Here is a 23,833-nt window from a genome sequence, read left to right as displayed (position 1 = left end):
AGAACTGTTGGGTCCTTGTAAATTCTGGAGTCAGGTTTAGACCAGCTCTATCTGTAAAGTGTCTCGAGATAACGCTTGTTATAAATTGATACTATACATAAAATTGAACTGAATTGAAATTGAATCTTACATCGCCGCGGTCAAGCTGCTGCTCTGCCCGGTGCGTTCCACACAGACGCTAAAGGGAGAATTTTGAAGAGCCACTGACCGAGGGTCAATATATTACAAGTTAGAAGTGAGAAACACACAATCTCTCACAACGACGAGTCATTAAAAATCAAGGCCTGAATTGTGTTTTTCATGAAAAAGGCTTTTTTTCTTTGCCTTTTCATGAAAAGCAAGTTCAGAACATAAAAAGATAGAAATCACTGTTCCAATGTTATGGGCTATTGGCTGCAGGTTTAACAGTTAAAATCTGGAATACTCCCACAATGCTCCTGGCTTCTTTTGAATTACTAGCTGCTGAAAAAGCAGAAATGCTCCAATGGTGAAATGTTGCTTTGCACGGCAGAGTTGATAAGGGGTTCAGCTCTGCGTGCCACAGCCATGACACTCAAAGTGCTAGATTCAACCTTGAGTGAAAAATGCCTCCTCCATCGCATGTTCCGCTACACAACAGCAGAGGAGAACCACATGGAAAAAAGTGTTTTTATTCACTTTTGAATGTGTGTAGTGGAAGATTTTTTTTTTTTTTAAGTGACTGAACCGAAATGATTCACGAAACTGAAAGTAAAAAAAATATTAAAAAGTAACACTTTTTACTATGAAAACTTTTGTGTTTTTCCCCCCAATATTTCTGCCTTTCAGTTTGGAATGTACAATTCCCCAATGTGCTATCTTCCTTTTTTGGCCTCCCACACATGAGGAGCTCTGTCTGTATGTCGATCAGCGTCAAAATTAGAAGTTTTTTACACGGGCGCACGGGTGGGTTAGAGCGCTCGCCCATATACAGAGGCTCAGTCCTCGACGCAGCAGACACAGGTTCTTTGCTGCATGTCATTCCCTCTCTCAACCTCATGTCTAAGCTGTTCCGTCAAAAATGAAGGCCTAAGATGGCGAAAAAAGTTAAGTTTCTAAGTACACAACTCATACGTTTGTGTAGAGAACATGGACTCCTGCATGTGTTTTTGCAATCTTAATTTACAAGATAAAATAAAATAATCTATATAAAATAAACATGCACTGTGTTTGTGTGTGTGTGTAACCCAGTATCATGTTGGTGTGTGTGGGTGTGTGTGTGTGTGTGTGTGTGTGTGTGTGTGTGTGTGTGTGTGTGTGTGTGTGTGTGTGTGTGTGTGTGTGTGTGTGAGTGAGAACACTACTACTGTTCTTCAAAAAAAAACAGGGACCCGTTCCAGAAAGCAGGTTTAGTGAAAATTCTAAGTTTGTTAACCCCGAGTCTCATAAAGGGAGGTTAATCCAACTTGAGAGAGAGAGAGAGAGGGGGGGTAACTCCAGCCTGTTTCCGAAAGAGAGGTAACTTAACCTCAGAGTCAGTTACTATGGCAACACATTACGTTCTTTTTGCAAATGGCAGTTTTCTTTACAACATTGCTGATGCGGAGCATATTAGTAACGCCACTGTATGCAGAGCCGTCATAAGAGTGTGACCCGCTCCGAACCGATTTTTTTAAATGTTTGTGTAGGGTTTCCGGGACACAAACCAGTAAGAGACATTAAAAAGAAATTAATGAATCATAAATTAGAATTCTGTTAATGATGGTGCAGAAACCTCAGAATGGGATTAGTAGTAGTTTACTTTTACGCCCGCAGGATAGCATCTAAAGGAAATGATAGATGTAGCCTACTACCATTCCAATTTTCACCAGTAATATTATAAGTTAACTGTGATAAAATTATGAAGTAAATACTCTAACTTAGAGCTTACGCATTGACTCAAGCAGCATTTGTTGCAGCAGCACCAGCCACCTTGCTTCTTTAACAAAATATATGTATTTAAACTTGCTGTATGTGCGCATGCGTAGTTCCAGTTCCATATGCGATCGATTTGTTTGTGGTTGTTGCCATGGTGAATCGTAGAATCATGGCTCCATTCATGCTGCTTTTTAAGATTGAGGTACACGTGCTTTACTCTGAGTCCGAGTGGATGGAACCAACTCAAATCAGCTGTTCTGGAACCGAAAACTCAGAGTTTTCCATCTTAGGGTAAATCAACTCAGAGTTCAGGGTTAAACCTCCTTCCTGAAACTGAAATGTGATCATAATGATGGTTTTGCTTGATTTGCTAAATTCTATGGCGGCAAAGAAACTTTTTCTCAGACCTTTTTAGGGCTTTGGGTCCACTTAATGGGCAATATTGTTATTGTTTCAGTATTTTAATGCTTTGGTTTTTGTATTTTGCTCTGTTTCCTGTTTTATTTTGAAGGACTGGTTTTCTGTCTTGTTGTGTCTTATTTGACTTCCTGTCGTTTGGTTTTCCCGCCCCTGTGATTGCCTGATGTTGTCCACCTGTTTCCCAGCCCTTGTGTCCCCTGCCTCGTGTTACCTCATTATCCTGTATATTTAATCTTTGTCTTCCCCTTGCCCTTTGTCAGATCATTTTGTGTCTCTGTGTGTCAATTTAATTCAAGTTATGTGTTCCCTGGATTTTGCTTTTGTCTCTCCTTTCCTCTACTTCTTTTTTTGAATTCCAGGTTCTTGTTTTTTGAAAATTCTGAAAGAAGTTTTTGCCCTCTCCATTTGGGTCTACTTTTGTTGGTGTGCACTTTTTTTGTGTGAAATAAACCCTCAAGCTCAAACTTTCTCCTGCCTTCTCTCTGTTTTTGGGTCCTCAAATTTCCTCACCCACGACCTATATGAGACAATAAATCAGACACTAACAATGTCTTACTTTTTTGGTTCAAAAACGGCATGTCAAACTACACAAGTCCGTGTCCAGTGTGGCCCTTAGTGAAGTTGAGTTTGGTCTAAACAATGAAGTCAACCAGAGCTATAATATTATACAGTTAAAAAGTTAAATTTTTGTTAGTTTTTTTGTTTGTTTGTTAGTTCTTTTTTGTAATAATATGATATTGTAAAGTAGGGGTCAAATGACACAGGTCTTTCACCCAGGAGACCAGGGTGAGTGTCACATCATTGTCCTGCTGAAATGTACATTTTCTAACCCCACCCACCATATTTTCTTCACCCTAACTGTCCCGTTTTTGTGCTGCTTTCCAGTAGACGGTACGTCCTGACCCAGAGCGTCAAAAAGTGACACCAAGAGTCCCAACAAACGTCTCCTAAATATGATGCCAAAGGGCTGGACGCGAGTCCCGAGAGCATGAAGAAGTTAAGCCAAGACTCCCAAAAAGCGCATCTAAATAGGACGCTAAAGGAGACTTTTTGCGTGAATAACATGCGGCAAAGTCACCTGACCAAGCGTAGATTTTGACACAATGGGAGGGAAAATATGTTGGTTTTCATCAGGTTTTTTCTTCTTTTTTTCTTTAACAGTATGTTGATTGTTCTAGATATATATAAATAAATCAAATCAAACCAATCACAATACTCTTGGATAGTGCCAAGCCCCCGATGCAGCGACAATGCCATTGCAAAAAACACTGGGTAAAAGGTTAGAGTCTGGCGGCTGACATGTAGTAGGAGGACGGCGGCTTACTTTATTCCAAGTCAGACTAGTGTATAAAGAGTGATAGCAGGTTCCATTATCATGGCAGCTTTGGTGGTGAAAACCTGTACTATACTTACAGCTTGTGAGTGCAGTATGTTGTTTTGACCTCAGAAATGCCCTCAGTATTTATTAAAGAAAGAAAAAAACTGAATTGAGCCGCTGAAGATGAGACAGAAACAGCGAGCTGAGGTGGAGACGGCTGGGAGCCTGACAGAGACAGAATTCTACAGTTAGAAATAAATAGATCATGCAGGCATATGATAGAAGAGAGTGGGAAAAAAAGAACAAGGGTACAAAGTAAAAATATCTACCTTCAGGAACACAGGAGAGAAACACCAGAGAAGAAATCCAACAGAACACTGTGAGGCTGTTGCAGAATCCACACACCTAATATCATTGACTACGGTACTTATTCTCTCATCAAATAGTTACTGATTTCAATTAAATCTTTCTCAGCTTTAAACCTTTTTTAGTAGACTAAGTAAAGTAAAGTTCCTGTTTGACTTTCTGTTGCTTTAATCTTTAAGATATTTGTCTAATGTCACATCTGATAATAAAATCCCTCAGAATTTGAGTTGGACAGAAGACCTATGGCCCTTTGCTGCATGTCATTCCCCCTCTCTCTCCCCTTCCATATCTTCAGCTGTCCTGTCAAAATAAAGGCTGAAAATGCCCCAAAACATTGTATTAAAAAAACATAAATTTTTATGGACAAACAATGTCTTCTCAACCTGTTTTTTATTCCTAAACCCTTGTGTTGTCTTCCCGTCAAAATTGAAAATCAACACTTTTTATCGGTTTTTAACTTTTTTCTTACGTTTTTGTCCCTTTTTCAATTTTTTTGACACTTTTTTTCAATGTTTCCATGTTTTTTTACGTACTACGTAACACTTACTTATTAACTTTAGTTTTATGTTGATGGATAATCACAGACTGGAATATGTCAATTTTTACTTAATACTATTTCAAAACAACTTCAATTTTTTTTTTTTTTCAAATGCTATACAATCGAATATCACCCCCAAATTAATGAAAGTAGAGATTGTACTTGCCAAAGAATCATGCTATTTTGGGTAATTACAATTGGGTAGTTGATGTAGGAAAATGGGTCAATTTGACCCGAGGACAACATGAGGGATAACAGTGTTGGGCAAGTTACTGTCAAAATGTAATACATTATATGTTACTGGTTACTGTCATTTGAGAGTAATTACTTATATTACAATATTGCTGTCTCTGAATTGTAATGTGTTACACTACTTTTGAGTTACTTTCACCAAAATAACAGCGGAAGTTTGACTTGGAAGGTCTGGGAACGGCAGGGATTTTGGGTGTTTTATATGTAGTGATGGTCAAATGAACCTTCGTGAACCACTGTCTTTATTTTCTGAGCTCACTAGATGACGCTCTCTGTTCAACAAAGGGTTAAAAACACACAAATTGCTATTCCGTTAACCTTTTTCTTTTCTTTGTTGTGGGGAATGGAGAGCAGGCCAGCGTCTGAGGACTGAAGGTGTCGGGGTGCGGTATATGGATGGAGGAGGTCGGAGAGGTACTGTGGGGTCAGGGCATGGAGGGATTTGTAGGTGAGAAGGAGGACTTTATATTTGCTGTGGGACATACAGTAATTGGGAGCCAGTGAAGGTGGATGATGGTTGGGGTGATGTGCTGCCAGTTCTTGGTGTGGGTGGGGACTCTGGCAGCAGAGTTTTGGACATTCTGGATCATGTCTAGCACTTTGCTGGGGACCCCAGACAGGACTACATTGCAGTAGTCCAAACAGGAGGTTATGAAAGCATGAATGAGGGTTTCTGTCACAAAGTGAAAGAGTGATGGCCGGAGTCTGGAGATGTTTTTTTATGATGAAAAAGGCTGATTTGGTGAATGTGATTTTATGTGAGTATGGACAGAGAGTGTGGAGTCCAGGATTACCCAGAGTTGCGTAACTCAGAGGATGGGCACCAGTCAACATCCAGGATAAGATCTCTAACCTTCGGGAGCAGTGCAACAATAAAGAGCTCAGTTTTATTGCTGTTCTGTTGGAGTAGGTTGGTTGACATCCAGGTTTTGATGTCATGCAGACAGTTGACCAGGGAGCGTGGGGGGGTGGGGATGGATGATTTGGTGCTGATATAGAGCTGTGTATCATCGGCTTAGGAGTGGAAACTGAGACCATGTTGCTGGATAATCTGACCAAGGGAGAGCATGTAGCTAGTGAAGAAGATGGGTCCAAGCATAGAGCCCTGAGGGGTTCATAGAGCTCATGGAACATTCAAAAGAAATGGGTGCAGGGTCAGGCTAGAATGGTGGCACAGGGTGGCACTGCCCCCCCCCCTCCCATGAAATATGATTCCCCTCCCCCCTCCAAACTATTTGGCTAGAAGTGTGATTTCCATTGGATCAGAGTACTGTCACTTGGCTGCCTGTTCTGCCAAGTTGGCTCCCTGTTCTGCCAATTTTCCCAGCCCTTGTCACATGACCAATTAATGTTTCCATGACGACTATCCTAAATTCTAATACTATATATATACCCCAATCTTCCCTTTCCCGAGCCACATCAACCAGCTCCAACCGGGGAATCCCGAGGCGTTCCCAGGCCAGGTTGGAGATATAATCCCTCCACCTAGTCCTCGGTCTTCCCCGAGGCCTCCTCCCAGCTGGACGTGCCTGGAACACCTCCCTAGGGAGGTGCCCAGGAGGCATCCTTACCAGATGCCCGAACAACCTCAACTGGCTCCTTTTTAACGCAAAGGAGCAGCGGCTCTACTCCGAGCTCCTCTCAAATGACTGAGCTTCTCACCCTATCTCTAAGGGAGACATCAGCCCCCTCCTGAGGAAACCCATTGCGGCCGCTTGTACCTTGTACCCCACCCCATTAGTAATATATTTTATAGAAATTGTATGCAGTATGTACTGTTTGTTTGCTCTCTAAAATACCAATAAACAGATATTTTATTTAAAAAATGGCCAAGGACATGCAAACATAATTTCCATGCTGTGTTAAAATACAAACTCATATTCACACACACATACACACACACAGACTCTCTCCAACAGCAGTGATTTAGAGGAGCAGACAAAGGGGAGAAATCGGTCTCCTTGGCATCTAATTCTCCTCTTGGAGTATTACACAGATTAGTATATCTTTCATATGAACAAAGGCCTGTCTTTCACGCTGCAACTTCACTTAGAAGTTAAACTGCGGAAGCCAGCGTACTGGCCTCTAATATTTGCCACTAAAACTTCTGAACATGCTTTCAATGACTGGATTTCTGGGTACAAAGCAGAAAGATGAATAATGGCACTATTAAACTGAAACATTTATTTTCTGGAGAAATTCAATGCAAATGGTTAGATTTCTAAGCAAAAGAAGCATTGATTCCTGGAAAAGTAGGACAGTTATGAGTGATTTGAAAGAAAAAAGATGTGGATGGCAGGATGCAAGAAAAGAATAAGATTTAAAGGTGCTCTAAGTGATGTTGGATGACGTTACTTCTTGTTGACGTTCAAAGTATTTTCACACAAAACGAGACTAGCTTGCTCCTTCCTCCTCCTTCTCATACCGTCCCCTCCCTTCCGCGCACCAACCCCCCACCCCCAAATCCTTCTTGTTGGTTATTTGCTGGAACATTGGAACACTGGTTGTGTATGCTTCGTGGTGCAGGTGGGCACAGTTTGTTTTTGTTGCCGATTGTAGACCCTGGGCTGTCTACAGTGTTTTCTGGGGACAGGCAGCTGGCAGATAGTGAGGAGATGTTTTTTACAGTGTGTTCTGGGCACAGGCAGCTCGCGGATAGTGAGGAGATGTTTTCTGTATGTGACAACAAATGTAGCCTAAAACATGTGTGACATTGCTCAGAGCTAGCTACCTGAGCTCACTATATGGCGCTCTCTGTTCAACAAAGGGTTGAAAACACACTGAGTTGCCATTCCTTTAACCTTGTTCTTTGAACAGAGAGTGCCATCTATTGAACTCAGAAAATAGTCAGTGGTTTGCAAAGCTTCATTTGACCATCACTACTTAGAGCACCTTTAAACTTTTAAGCACCTTAAAAGATAGAAATGTCCCTGAATGTAGTAATATTTGCCACCAAAACTGCTTGTGCCGACTGGACATCTTGGATCAAATTTGAGCGATGACTAAAGACTGACTGGACATTAGAAACGATTAGTCATAGGTCAGCAGACTGTCAGAGAACTGGGGACATTGGTCTCGAGTGCTCATCCATCTAGACATGACTTCTCAATAATACTCTGGTTCTTTTGCTGTAGTTTATCCTCTCTCTCAGTTTTGGTTAATAGATTACTTTGTCAAATGTTGAATCTTGACCCAGTATTATTAAATCAGTAGTTAAACATTTTCATCATTAGCCAAGACAGGAAAACAGAGTTCTGGACCCAACTGCCTGACACAACAAGGCTTGCATTGTATGTAACATGGGTAGACATCCAAAATAATAAATCCAAAATGACTCAGAAATTAGACACAAGGACACGAAATACAAACACAGGAGCGCAAGAAACATGCAGGAATACTCAACATAAGACAAGGACAGAACGAAGGCTATTTCATACAGGGGCAAGACTCTGGGACGCCTGGCAGTGAAGGCTGTGGGTCGCCGGGCAGCATTGAAGATTTGAGGGAGCAGGGCAGGGTTGAAGAGAGGTTGAGGGTGTACCTGGTGTCAGGAACCATGTCAATCACTTCTCCTTTTCACGGCCTATACAAGTCCCAAGAAAGATGGCCAGGTGGGTCCCCACAAAGGACTGCTGGTTGTCGGGACTGACCAGGATGCATGCTGGTTAACAGTGGGGCAGGCAGGCCAGAGTTCAGGTTAGCCAACTGAAGTCCCTGCCATCTGGCCAGCATACCGGAGGCTGGCTACCCTGGCCATTTCAGTCAACAGTGAAATTAAAGTCTTAGTCTTTACCCAGTTGATGAACTTTCTCTAGGGAGGCAGGCGGTGGGTCAGGCAGGCAGTCAGGATAGATAGATAGATAGATAGATAGATAGATAGATAGATGGGAAAAATGGAAAATTACAGTGTTACAGCAGTAAAATGTCACAGCACACAGAATATACTGTACATGGAATAGTAGGATACAATATACATACATACTGTACATAAAATATACATTAAATAATAATAGGATAAAATACAAGAACAACAACAAGTCTGTAATACAAAATGTACAACTGCTTAACTAGTAATGCTAAAGATGTAGATAAACCTATTGCAAGTTGCACTTATTGCAGAAGTGATGTCTAAGAGTCTTATCTAGCACCCATAAGGTGTTGTTTTATCCATGCAACATCAAAGATGTCGTGTTTCTTAGAGAAGGTGCTCCGCTGTTGGACCAGTGGGGGTGGGGTGGAGAGGGTGGTCAGGGTTATCCATGATGAATAACAGTTTTTTTAGTTACCTCCTCTCCACCACAACTTCAAATGTTCTGTTTGTCGCCAATAACGGAGCCAGCCTTCCTGATTAGTTTGTTGATTGATTGATTTTCCAGTTCAGCGTGTTGTTGATGTTGACACCCAGGTATCTGTGCTCCCTAACCATGTCCACTTCTCTTCCCAGGGGATTTGGAGCTGTTCCATTCCTCCAGAAGCCAAACACCATCTCTCTGGTCTTATCCACTTTCAACAGCAGGTGATTCTCACTGAAGCAAACAGACAGGTGGGTGCTAGCTAGCTGGCAGCTAGCTGGCATTATGGTAGACCAGGAAATGGGTGAGGAGCTACTCGTTAGCTGATTGTCAACATGTGTGGAGCTAAGAGGCCTTGACGATGACAACCAATTCATAGGTGGAGAGGAGATGAAGTATGTATGAAGTGTATAACCCAGTCAGGTACAGAGACTGTTAATAAAGGCTTTTCAGATATCTTCTCATGAGAAAATGACAAAACTGCCTCTTTCCAACTGTCACCACTCGCTCTCCCCCACATGGCTTTAAGCTCCACCAGAAACAAACAAGGTCACATATGTTATGCAAAATAGTGCCTGCCGGGTCCATTGTAGTAGTCGTGCCTAGCAGACTACTACAGAATAGCAGAGTGCACATTCACACACATTCTTGTTGTTGTGCAAGAATCCAAGAATGGGTAGAAATCCAAAATAAGATGAATCCACAATGCCTCGAAAAGATCAATTATCAATCACAAGGATACAAAGAACAAACGTTATTTATATATAAAAAATATAGGGGCAAACGAAGCGAAAATAGACATGAAACCACATTTGGAGGGGATTTATAATGCGATTCCATACAGATTTCTCTGGATGCGGAACACAGACGTCTACACTAACTTCTATAGCAATCCATCTAAAAGTTGTTGAGATATTTCAGTCTGGATCTGTTGATGAAGACAACAAGTGCGCTAACATGGACATTAATAACCTGTTTATGAGGACTATCCCATATTCAAGCTATAATGTTTACACACATACACAGAAAAATCAGGTTATTCATATTCTCTGTACACAATATAACCACTAGTAGCTTTGGTGCTGATTACTGCATTCTATTTGTATTTCTGTTATGTTAATTGGGTGAAGCTGCGACTGCGGTCAAAGGTAGACATTGCTAATGGCCAAATGAAGCATTTTATTTATTTCCTGAGCCCACTAATGGCGCACTCTGTTCAACGAATGGTTAAAAGAACTATGGATTTCCCTTCCTTAAAGGCTTTTTCTTCCAACCAAGAGTGCCATCAAGTTAGGTCAACTAATACAACTGTAGCTTCAGGAATCAATTGCTTGAACCACAGCAGCTGTCCATGATGGCAGTGCGTTGAAAGAACCTCAATAAACAGATGTAAGTGATATCAATTCCTTTCATATTTTGCTACAAATTACCTGACAGTTTTCCCAGCATGGCTAAACCAGCGGGACAAAGGGATTTGTGACACCTACAAGATTTTACTGTCATAATTGTTTTTTGGTTGCCTGACTAACACTCTTAAGTTCATAAGGAGGTAAAGCTGTGTGGCCGGCTTCTCTATCCTGCAGCTCTTTCTCTCTTTCATCTTCACTCCACCTGCTTGTCCTTTCAGCATACACACGAGCGCTCACAGACACACACACACACACACACACACACACACACACACACACACACACACACACATAAATGGATGCAAACAATGTCCAGGTCATAAATGTTGCATTTCATTCTCTCTTCTGAGATTTGAAGCAATGTTTTGTTTGAGTGCTTTCCTGTCGTCTTTTGTTTTCGAGTGGGTGCCTGAGTGCCTAAGGGTTGTCCCTGAGTGTGTGTGTGTGTGTGTGAGTGTGTGTGTGTGTGCGTGTGTGTACGTGTACATGTGTTTCTTAAAGATCTTTGCGTAAAAGGTTGAGCGCAGTACGCCTACTTTACAGAGAAAGTCTGGTAATATGCAGTCTATGGACTCCTTACCACCTTATCACAACAGCTCAAACTCCGGCTTGTATCCGGCTATCGCTCTACTTCTCGCTGTTTTTTTATTTATTTTCCTGCTCTGTATCTTCCTTTGCTTCCCCACCCTGCCATCCATGTAGACGCGAGTACAGACAGTACAGAGAACGGTTTGATCTTCTCTGCAGTTCTCTGCAGTGTTCTTGGCATTGTTTGACACGCTGGATGGGACAGATGGCTTCAGCACTGGCTTTGGATGAAGGCTCAGAAGCCGGCGGGCGTTAGCATATCTGCAGGCTTCACAAATCTACATTCCAGACTTTATTTCCAACCTTTTTTTTTACCTGGAATTAAATTTAAAAGCCATTTCATGTGAAGCATATTTTAATATATGGAGGTTTTACTATCAATTAAAACCTTTGAAAGTACAGGTCCTTGTACAAAACTGGTCCTTGAGCTAACATTATACTTTCCATGTCCAGATCATAGATTATATATTAATAGGGGACGAGCACCACCACCTTGTAATTTTGGAGCCAGAGTCTGAGCAGCAGTGATCGGACGTTGGAGCCACGGTATCCAAGTCTTTCCCACACACCCAATCTACCAATCACGGGTCAATCCCAACTGTCAATCATGACGTTTCACCGCATTTTTATAGCATCACTTAACTAATAAAAACCCAAATTATCAGAAAAATTCACACTTAAACAACAAACATCGTGATCAGAACTACCTAAAGTGACCAAAAACATCTTTAGTAACGTTGTATTTGACGTGTACTTAAATTCTTTTCAGTTTGGTCCATATCCCATTGACTAACATGGAGGGGGCGGTGTTTATGATCTATACTGCAGCCAGCCACGAGGGGGCGATCCAGATTTTTTTTGGCTTCACTTATAAAGTCAATGCATCAACCCCTGGTCCGCATAGCCTTGCCCATGAGGGTGGCGGTGATGGACTTTGTTCCCATACAACCCATGAAAAGAAATTTTGCAAAACCTGAAAATTGTGCTAAAGAACAAAGAACAACAAAGTACCAAAAGTAGCTCCTAGATGGCTGAGTTAGCAGGCACTCTTAAAATTACTAGAAGGGGCGTGCCAGTCCTATCTGTAAGACTCCTACGTTTTTGATCAAAGTCCAGAGTCACTAAGACCTGCTCAGAGTCAGTGTGCTGCAAGTAATGTCTCAATGTGTTAGATACCAAAATTAACTTTTAAACCCTTATGATGGCAGCAATTAATAAGGATAAAGCTGCTCAACTTCAAAACAGTCCCATAGCAGTGAATATGATGGTAACATGCTGTTTTTAGTGCTGACAAACGTAGCACAGACATCTCTCAGAATTATTCAAACTAAAATGTTCTTCAGACCCTTTTTTCTTTGATAGTTCAATAAGTCCACATTGAATAATCACCAACTGCAATAAACACTTAAATAAATGGGACGTTATGGGCATCGCTGGCTCTACAGCAGGGGTCATCAACTATATTTGTCAGAGGGCCAGGATTTTACCAGACAGTCTCCTTGGGGGCCGGACCCTTAAATAAAAATAAAATAACAAATAAATGTTGGTTAAACAATATGATTGATGTTTATGTTAATACTTTTCCATTTCATTACAAAACTGAGGCCTTTATGAGTCAGGTTCTATCACCTATACCACAGAAACCACAGGGGTGATAGATATTTTGCCTCAACTCAATTAAGTCAATTTTTATGTTAGAGCACTTGAAAAACAAACACCGAGGAAGTGACAGGAAAGGGTCTCTTAACAGAGTAAAATGGCACTCTCAAAGGCTACGAAACGCAAAGTTGATTGAAAACAGGTCTTCAATGATGACTGGACTGAAAGTAGCATTTATCATGCCAACCTCCGGAATGCCTCACCAGTATGCCTAATTTGCAACGAAACTGTTGCTGTTGCAAAAGAATACAATCTGCGCTCACCACACCACTAAACATTCAATTTTAAGATTTCAAATCCTGAGCAGTCAGAGGCGTGTCAGAGAAAAATCGCGCACTGAAATCTGCCTACTCCCACGCAAGCGGCATACTACTCAAACTTAACTGATCAAGAGAGGTAGTTTGATTTTGGGGTGTAGCCTAAATAGAGTCAAAATGGTGGTGATTACTGAGAAGAGACTCAGTTGTTGCTGCTTTTAGTTGCTTTAATAGTGTAGAATAGGCCTTCATATTTTCTCTTTGATCCTCACAATTTCGGAATCCAGTCGCGGGCCGGATCGAACGGCTTGGCGGGCCGCATTCGGCCCGCGGGCCGCCAGTTGATGATCACTGCTCTACAGGTACAATTCGTGCTATATGTATAAAATCGTCAAATCTAAGTCTGATGATGATGTTTTGCCAGCTGGAAATAATACCACATGCTAATGATATTTGAAGTCAAATAGGCTACAATAACTAAGTTATTTGATCTGTCTAATTTAATCAAATGTATTCCTTATTTCAGTGTACTTCACAACCACTACCATAGATTGGTCCCCTGTCAACCAGTCAGTGCAGAACCAAGAGTCCTTTGGTCACACCACTTAGTAAAATAATCATCCATTCAGTCACTACCTGCCGGAGAACATGTCTGTTCTCAACATTCCAAACCTAAATCTTTTCAACAACTAAAGAACATGAACACAGGCATCACTGATTCTGATAGTCCCATACCAAAACCTGACATTTAACAGTGATGATTCAGATAGGTGGAGAACTCCTACAAACACCAACCTGGCATTTACAAGTTGTGATAGAAGAATAAATATCATCAAACAACAAAACAAAAACAATGGTATATTCATTCTTAAAGTGTATGTTGGCCCCCTAGCTGAACTGTGCCCACGGGCAATCCAAGAACTCGCTGTGGTATTCAGGAACTGCTGCTGCCGGGTTGGATGGTGAGCTTCAGGGCTTTCTCCTTTTTTGAACTACATGACCAAAGTTGGTCCTTCAAATCTCTTTTTTTATTGTATTTTACTTTTCCGACCCCCTTGATCTAACGGTTCTTTTATGTCTGAATTCAGTATTTTTTCATCCTCTATCAGTAGGTTGGACAGAGTTGTTGGTTGGGGATTTTAATATTCATTTAGTTGACATTTCTAGCGCCTTTGCTGCCAATTTTCTTAATGTCAGAGTCTTTAATTTAATTCAACACGTGTATGGTCCCACACACATTATTGATCACATGTTGGACCTTGTTTTTATGCTTGGTTTAAATCTTAATTCTGTTTGCTCTGAGGAGCTGCAAGTTACTGACAATGACTGTTTGTTTTAACCTGTCTTTAGATTTAGATTATAAGTTGCTCTTGCATTTATAAATTGCTTCTTAGCTGAGAAGTTTTCTTCTGCTTTTGACTCAAGTGCACTGTCTTGTTACTCTGAATTAATTGTCTGGTCCACTCCTTTAATACACATTGCTCTTTCGTTTTGCATAAAGTGGCTCAAGGTAAAATGACACCATATGTTGTTTGCGGCGTAAATGTGAGAGGCTTGAACGAAAGTGGAATTCTTCTTCAACTTTTTACAGCTCAATGCAGATAAGAATTTTACTCTTCAATTCAATTTTAATTTAATTTGTAGTATCAAATCTTAACAAGAGTTTTCTCAAGATCCTTTACAGATAGAGTTGGTCTGTCACACCCTTGCCTGCCAGGACCTCTTTGTGGTGACAGTCTGGTGTGTGTGAATGTGTTTTAGTTTTATTTCTTCATTTATGTCTGCTGTGTGTTTGGTGTGTTTTGTTTTTTTGTCTGGGTTCCATGGACCTCACAGAGTGGATTCTCCCCACACCTGGCACCAATTCCAATCAGCGCACCTGCTATTCATCCAGCATCATCATCTGCCTTTATGTAAAGACCAGTCTGACTTTCCTCTCTCTGCCGGATTGTTGCTTGCTACCAGTATGCTATTTCACAAGCCTTTGTTCAGTGCCATCTTCAGACACAGCACCCACCACTGCCAGCTCACCCTCACTGTCTAAATAAAATAAGATTATTTTCCACCACTCCTGTCTGCGCCTTCGGTCCACAATTCTGACAGGTCTAGACCACACTATTACTTACAAAGAAACCATTCCAGTAACTCGGTTGGTGAGGAAAACCTCCTCTTAAGGAGAAACCTTGGACAGACCCAGGCTCTTGGTAGGCGTTTCCTGATGGTGCTGGTTGGGGGTGTGATGAACAGCGGCATTAATAGTCACATAGTTCCAACGATAATGGAACTATGCCTAGAAATAGTAGGCAGGACATAACAGGGTGTATCAGGACATAACAGGGTGTAGCAGGATGCCATGTTAGAGAGTGGCGCATACGCGCGCTTCACACCAGGAGCAGGAACGTGTGCCACCCGACGCAGAGGAGAGAGAAAGAAAAAGTGACTGCAGCGGTCCGGAGGATAATTAACTAGTCCAGCCTGGAAGTAACTAATACATGGACTAGTTTTTCAGCATCGTTTTGAGACAGGATGTTCAAAATTGCTGCAATGTTACGAGGGTGAAAACAGGATGTTCTTGAGGTTAAAGGATGTATCTGATCACAAATAACTCCTAGATTTCTGACAATAGAAGCACAATAACTTCAGTTTTGTCTGAGTTTAACGTCACAAACTTGTAGGTCATCCATGATTTTATATCTTTGATGCATGCTTGAAGTTGAACTAACTGGTTTCATCTGGCTTGATTGACAAGTACAATTGGATGTCATCAATTGGGTGTCATAACATGGAAAGTTAATTGAGTGTTTACTATTAATATTGCCTAGAGGAAGCATTTATAAGGTGAATAAAACGGGTTCAAGCACTAAGCCTTGTGGAAAACCATGGCTAACTTGAGCATGCCTGGAGGATGCATTGTTAACATTTACACAATGAGATTGATCGGATAACTAGCTTTGTGTAATTCCTTTAATGCCAACTAAATGTTCTTGTCTCTGTGACAGAATGGTATGGTCTAGCGTGTCGAATGCAGCACTAAGATCTAGCAAGACAAGTACGGAGTCAAGTCCTTTGTCTGAAGCAGTTAGAAGGTTGTCAGTAATTTTCACGAGTGCGTCTTGGTGCTATGATGCATTCTAAATCCTGACTGAAAGTCCTCACATAAGCTATTGCTATGTAGAAAATTACATAATACAACCTTCCCAAGGATCTTGGAGAGAAAGGGGAGATAAAATATAGGTCTAGAGTTTTTTTTAGAAGAGTTTTTTATCACAGCTACTTTAAATGACTGCGGTACATAACCTGTTAATAACTACATATTGATCATATACTGTATAGTAATGTAGTGTTAACCATGGGTAACTCTTCTTTAAGTAGCCTTGTTAGGATGAGGTCAAAGAGACTGGTAGATGGCTTAGCTGAATAGACCTTTAACATTCATTGTTAAAGGTCTATAGGATAAAACCAGTCTAAGTATCTTGTTGTTCTTTCTAGCGGTCCTGCATGTAAAGGTGAACAGTTGAGGGCAAGAGGGGATGAATTGTCTAATTGTTATGTTATCCTTAAATAAGCTCATACTCAACTCATCACTACTCACAGCTATAGGAATAGATGGCTCAATAGAGCTTTGACTCTCTGTCTGCCTAGCAACAGTGCTGACAAGAAATGTGAAGCACTTTTTGTGAATTTGTTCTGTAAAAGGTGCTACTATAAAATAACTTATTAATAATTTTACTTGTCAAACTGTAAGCTCTTTTGTTTTCTGCATGGATGCCTGTTCTTCCACTGCACACAAAAAGCCTCATTAGGTCATTCTCTACACCCTCGCCTTCTTTTGAAGAGCTTCTGTGTGAATGGCAGCCTGCATGCCTTTGCTAATGTGCAATTTGTGTTACATGTGGTTAAAAGGTTAGTGTGGGAAGTGAGTGTATGCGTGTGTCTATGATTACATAGATCACACTAAGTCTGATGAAGTAAATATGGCTCCTTGTTTACAGTAGACTCCACACGGCATTGTCAATTAGCACCAGCATACTCAATTAACACGTATCTATGGAAAAAACAGACACAACTGAATGTAGCTTGAGGAAAAGCCACAGATCCAAAGTTGTAATAGGATAGAGCAAGATAAAAAAAAGTAGTTCTGTTAGTAGGTATGAGGAGAGAACGCATGATCTCTCATGAGGACATATCCGAGGACATATGGAAAGAGTTTCAGTGTAATTATTCTTTTCTTATGGTATTTTGAGATGATGGAGGATGGGAGTGATATATTGAAAAATATAATGGGGTACTATGGGGGAATGGGAAGTTTAATGTGGGTGAAGGTTTTGATATGATGATTTTGTATGTTTGGACCTAGGAGTAATTTGAAAGATGGTTGCAGAGGTAGGAACTTAAGATGGACCAAGTCAATAAGTGGATAATATAAATTGATTATGTATAATGACCTCTATTAAACTATCCAGGAAGGGGCTGAAGGTAGCTCGTATTATTTTATGCAGTCTTAAAAATAAAATAATTAATATCTCAAATACCCTATCAGAAGGCAACACACATTCTTAGCAATAACAGAGACTCATCTGGATTTAAATATGCTGTAATAAGTATTCACGCTATTTAGGAAAGACAGAAATGCAAAAGGAGGTGGGGTGGCTATTTATGTCCAAAATCAAATTCCTGTAAAAGTAAGGATGGACTTAGTGTCAGCAGAACTAGAAGCTCACATCCCCCATTTGAGGACCTTATTAGTTGGCTGTTATAGACCACCTAATGCAAATTCTGATTATCTAGATAAATTGTGCGATATGATAGATACAGTATGTGATCACGCCAAATCTCCTTGGAGATCTTAATATTGATTGGACGTCTTTACATTGTCCATTTAAGAATAAGATGGATGGATCCAAAATGTCAACCTGTATAGATCCTATACTAACCAAGTAGAACAATGCATCAAAGGTATGTCTTTGCCAATTTGATGTAGTGATGGAAACAAAGGTCCCAAAAGCTGGACCATACATCATTATTAAGAGAACATATAAACACTTCAACAAAAAATATTTCTTAGAAGATGTTAGTAATATTTGTTGGGATAATGTGTTGAGGCTGGACGATCCAAATGACGCTTTTGAGGCTTTTACTAAGCTCTTTGTAGAAATAATTGATAAGCATGCACCAGTGAAAGAGAGAACCATTAGAAATGTGAGATCTTATTGGATTGATGAGGAACTTTATGGTACAGAGAGATCAAGCAAAGAAAATGGCAAATAACTCTTAATTTATTGGTTAACTATGACTTGGACTGGTAAGTTTACCACAAGCTTAGAAAGTATGTGACGAATTTAAATAAACAGAAAAAGAAGCTGTATTATGAAAATGTGATTAGGACTGCAACACATGATAGTAAGAAAATGTTGAATATTCTAAATGAGATGATGGACAGTAAATCCAAATCTACTTCATCCAAAATCTTTCCAATAACATGCAAAACTGCTAAAATCACTCCTTTACCAAAGAATGCAACTGTACCTTTCAGTGGTCCAAATCATCAACCAATTAGCTTGCTGTCGGCTTAAGTAGTGTCATGGAGAAAATTGCATTTGAACAAATACAATGTTATTTTTTCCGTGTATGATTTTTGCACGGATTATCAACATGCTTATAGAGTTGGACATTCTACAGGCACAGCCCTCACTCAAATATCAGATGACTGGCACAGAGACATAGAAAATTAGAAATTAGTAGGGGTGGTGCTGTTGGATTTCACTGCGGCTTTTGACATCATTATTCACAATTTGCTATTAAGAAAACTAAAATTTTACGGTTTTGATTCAAGTGCAATACTTTGGGTAGAAAGCTATTTAGGTAATAAGATACAGACAGTGAACTTTATTGGGAGTTTTGCTCAGGTAAAATCAGTAAGATGTGGAATTCCACAAAGAAGCTGCCTGGGGCCATTGTTATATTCAATATTTACCAATGATTTACCTTTAAATTTAAAAGATGCAACAATGGCGACGTATACTGACGACTCAACAATATACATAGTGGCATCCACAGCTGAGAGGCTCACTAGTGTTTTGAAGGAGGAATTGCAGTCAACATTGGAATGGGTAATTACCAGTAGTTCTCAATGTATATAAAACCACAATCATTTTATTTTAAACAAAAAAACAATTGTTAAATGAATCTAAATTAAATTCATAGTTATGGCAGTTGAACAGCTACAACGGACCAAGATTCTTGGCATTACAGTGGATAGTAAATTATGCCAGTCTCAACACATTGATGGGGTGGTGAAATAAATGGGTACAGGTCTTTCAGTTTTAAGGAGATGTTCAAATTTTCTCCATAAAAATGTAATTGGAAACATCATTAAAACGATTGTCCTATCGCACTTGGACTACGGTTCAGGAGTTTGGTCAGGCGCTGCCTTATAAATTAGAAGGAAATTGCAAATTGCTCAGAATAAGGCTGCACGTTATTTACTGAGGTGCCCACTCAGATCAAGTGCTGATGTAATGCATGGCTGCCTATACTGGTGTAAGGAATAGATTACCTGCCTCATTACTCAACTTTACGAGAAATATTCCAGTAACTAAACAGCCTGTCATGATGTTATCATGACAATCAGTTTTTTTCCATGTTTTGTGTGTCTTGTCTGTTTTCCCTCATGTTTTTTCCCCCTCCTGTGCTATCTGTGAGCTGTGGGCGTGGCTTAGCTGGCAGTGGGTGCCAGGGGAAGCTCATTGCCTAATCATCCTGCTTAACTTAAGGCTTGCTCTGTGAGCCAGTCGTTGCCAGATTGTACAGTCTACTAGAGCAGTATAGTGGCATGCCTGGCTTCCTGTGTTTCTGGTGTTGGGGCTTGTGTAGCTTCTCTGTCTCTTGTTGCAGCCTGCCTTGCTTACTCATGCTTCCTGCCTGCCTGCCTACTCCCTCTGCTCACTCATTGCTGATAACTAAGATTGGATTTAGTTTTGAATTGTTTGTTGGACTCTGACCTCACCACATGGTCATTATCACCAAGTCCCTGGGCAATGCACCCACCACTTTTCACGGGATAGTCTCAAGGAACCCCCCTGCTGTTGTCACTTGCACAGTTATTGTATATAGATTCACATTAAATCACTTTTTTGTATATCCTTTGTTGTCATCTGCTTTTGGGTCCAACCTCCAGTGCCGCTCCTTAACATAGCCGAGGGTACTGTATTACTTATGATGAGTATGACTACAGCACTAGATATGCTGTGGAGGGTAGATTCACATTACCTTAGACTGGGGCCAAAAATCGACCCTGGCATTTTGGCCCAGATTGGCCCACTAGATAAGATCACAAATACCGCCTCTCCTTGCGTTCCCCTGAATATGTATAGCCTACCAACTCTTATTCCTTAAAACTGCTAACACCATGTTCTGACGCAGCAAGACAAAAAAAGCGCGTTAGGAAAGTTTGCATGATGTGCAACGTTTATCTGGGCTACTTTTAAGGACACAAATGCACAAGCTTAAGGATTGATGAACCTTAAGGTGGTGAATATTATTAAGATGTAGGCTACTTTGTTGTATTAAATGTAGGATGATATAGCCTTCTAATAAAACGGTGAGAACATCATCAGTCAAGACTCAGATACACGCACACTTAGCCACACTAATGCAATCATACAGTATAGCATGCCTGCTTCTTTTATTGTTGTAGTGTTATCATCAACAGTTTGGCCACCATTTGTTTTTGGCTCAGTTTAATCAAGGGGCAAAGTGTTTTTAGGGGAGTTGTGCTTAGCGCAGGTTGTACCCTTGCTGCCTCATCTTTGTCCCTATCCTCCTGAGTCTCCTCCTTACTGTGCAGGCCACAGCCACCGCTGATGAAGGTCCTGCTACTGCCGAAAACATGTCTGTCAATTTGACACATTTGGCAGCATCTGCCTGAAGGGCCTGTTTTTTTTTTTTTTCCTCATGCAGCTTCTCTGCACCTCCTTTACGTTTCTTCATCCATGATCTCCATTACTATTCTAGCCTGGCAGATGCACACCCGAAACTGCATGCAGGCAGGGTGCTGTTTAAAGATATGTTGTCCTCTTCATTGTCCTGGTTAACATTATCCTCAGCTGTTCAGCACTATGGACATTGCTGTCTCTGTCTGTATCCACAAGATTAGCCATTAAAAAGGTTTGTCATCTTTGGTTGACAAATACATATTGCGTCTTTTTGCATTTTTTCGTTTATTTGTTTAATTTTCCCGTTAAGATTTGTCTTGCTTCGTCTCTGTTTGTGTACTTCAAATTTCTTCTGTCACCGTGTGACGTCGCGCACCGTTATGGACTAGACCATTTCATTGTGAGAGTAGGGGGTGTCTAGAAAAACCTAGCTTATGTGATATTTTATAATGGTTTGGGCCAGCCCAGTGTCAATTGAAAAAACAATGGGCCGCCGTACTAGGCCTACCACTATTATGTGCCGGACAAAAATAAAAATATAAAGTTTTGGCGGTCAGCCCACCAGGAAAGCCAGATGGCCAGACCGCCCTTGACTTAAAGTAGAAACAAACCAAAGAAAACCACTGTAGTACATAGAGCAATGATTAATTGGAATGCAAGGCCTAGTCCTGTCATTCAAGAACATAGAAAATCTCAATTCAAAGTAAAGAACATCTCCTAGCTGAGCAATATTCTGTATTGGCTAATACTTAACGAATGGTGTTAGTATCATTGAGGGTTTAATGTGTGTATTTCCTTGGTCATCTTAACAGTAATAAATATCACAATCTCATCTCTGCATTATGTGAATAATTTAAAGTAGGTCCTTTCAATTTTTTTTAAATATTAATTCATCAGAATCAAATGATTCTAATGACCTTCATAGTTTGTCCACCAAAGGACGCTCTACAACGTCCCTGTTGTCGGGCTCTACTGTGCTGTGTTGAATGTTATGTCTTGTTATTATTTTGAATGTTTTTCTTTCAGTGATATGTTGAACGTTTTTGGTTGTTTTTAATGGAACAGTGATGCTTGATAAAGAAGAGCTGTACAAGCTTTAGGTGGACTCCAGGAAGAATGGCTGTGCCTATGGCCCCAGCTAATGGACATCTCAACAAATCAAATGAAATTCTGGTTAAAAAAGTGTTAGTTCACAGTAAACATTCAATTCATTTTTACTGTCATAATGGAAGTTATCGTTACAGAAGCTTTAAAAGTAGATCAAGTCTAGACTAGTGATGGTCAAATGAAGCTTTGCAAACCACAGTCTTCATTTTCTGAGCTCACTAGATGGTGCCCTCTGTTCAAAGAAAAATTCACTATTCTAGACCACACTATAATTTACAAATCACCCCAAGAGCAAGCATTTGGTGCGACAGAAGCGAGGGAAACCTTCTGCCTCTTAGTTAGTCGGAAATCAGACTGCATTAGAATACGTCTCCACATGTGTCTTGTGTGACCGCTTGTGATCGGATCTCACTTCTCAAACACGTAGATGATTTCCATTTGCATATAGGCTAGGTGTGTGTGTGTGTGTGTACATTTCAGTTTCTAGTCTCAGATTCACTTCATAAAATATGCAGGATAAGTAGAAATGTGCAATGACTAATGAAAAAGGGCTGCCGGTGTGCCTCAGGATGTGACTTTTCTCTGCGTGACTGCAGTATGTGTGTAATGTGTAGGTAAATTATGTCACATTATATGAAGCGAAATATGAGGATGTCTAGCGGCAGTCGCCGTGACCTGTGCAGGACAAAAATAAGTTATTAAATAAAGGTCTGTGTGTTCAGCTTTCAGTAGTTTTTGTAGATGCAATATGAATCTTTTTGGTTTGATGGTTCTGAGCACTATTCCTTCATCAGCCTATTGTGCATGTCGTTTATTATTATCATTATTATTATTATTATTAGCATTCTCACTTGAATCTCATAAAATACGTCAGAAGCCATATAGTCTTTATCATTGTCATTTCCGGGACTGTTCTAGTGCTGCTGGGAATTCAGCCGGATGTCCCTTCCTTTGAGTTGGCGTTCTAACCTCCAGTGGATTTCTGGGGACGATGGTTACCTGCTCCTCACATCTCTGCAGGGTAAATCCAGACAGCTAGCTAGACTTTTGAAGGTACACATGTTCCACCAAAACAAGTTCCTTCCTGAGAATATTTTGCAGCGGTACAGTGGCTCCATACGGTGCTTAGCGCCACCCAAGGTACCAGGCTTTTATTTGAAGCAGGTCTTTATTTCTAATACCATCTGTTTGATAAGTATAATTGTTTTAAATAAACTGATTAAAATGAGAAGGCATAGCGTTCCAGTGGATGGAGAAAATTCATTTTTTAAGAAACATTTGAAAAAGTATCACCATACAACAACAGCCAGAAGGGTGACAAAGCAATTTGGGTCAGAAATAATCAAACACCACCACTGTGTCAGTTTGAACCGATGTGTACTGGGTATTTATTTAAAATGCAGGTACTACAGTATTGCTGGTAGATTACGATAAGAGCATACAGTAGTTACACCAGTATCCGATTAACGTTACAGACGGTAGCTAGCTAGCTTTGTTTCTAGCTCGAGGCTAACTCTTCTCCTCCCACCTCCAGCTAGCTAGCTTCGTTTCTAGCTCCAGGCTAACTCTTTTCCTCCCACCTCCAGCTAGCTAGCTTTGTTTCTAGCTCCAGGCTAACTCTTCTCCTCCCACCTCCAGCTAGCCAGCTTTGTTTCTAGCTCCAGGCAAACTCTTCTCCTCCCACCTCCAGCTAGCCAGCTTTGTTTCTAGCTCCAGGCAAACTCTTCTCCTCCCACCTCCAGCTAGCCAGCTTTGTTTCTAGCTCCAGGCTAACTCTTTTCCTCCAACCTCCAGCTAGCCAGCTTTGTTTCTAGCTCC

The 23,833-nt window shown here is 40.6% G+C and overlaps 2 long non-coding RNA genes across 2 annotated transcripts in view; both read left to right on the top strand.

Annotated features, from left to right (window-relative positions):
- LOC116669868 (uncharacterized) overlaps positions 1 to 23,833 on the top strand; it is an 827,043-nt gene that overhangs the window by 688,649 nt on the left and 114,561 nt on the right. The window lies entirely within an intron of this gene.
- Positions 11,625 to 23,833, top strand: part of LOC116669850 (uncharacterized) — a 23,854-nt gene continuing 11,645 nt past the window's right edge. The window contains exon 1 of the long non-coding RNA XR_004326875.1: positions 11,625 to 11,952. This is a non-coding gene — a long non-coding RNA (uncharacterized LOC116669850). The remainder of the gene's footprint in view (positions 11,953 to 23,833) is intronic.

This window comes from Etheostoma spectabile, chromosome 20 (genome assembly GCF_008692095.1).
Source record: "Etheostoma spectabile isolate EspeVRDwgs_2016 chromosome 20, UIUC_Espe_1.0, whole genome shotgun sequence".
NCBI lineage: Eukaryota > Metazoa > Chordata > Actinopteri > Perciformes > Percidae > Etheostoma > Etheostoma spectabile.
This window is presented reverse-complemented; position numbering and strand designations above follow the sequence as displayed.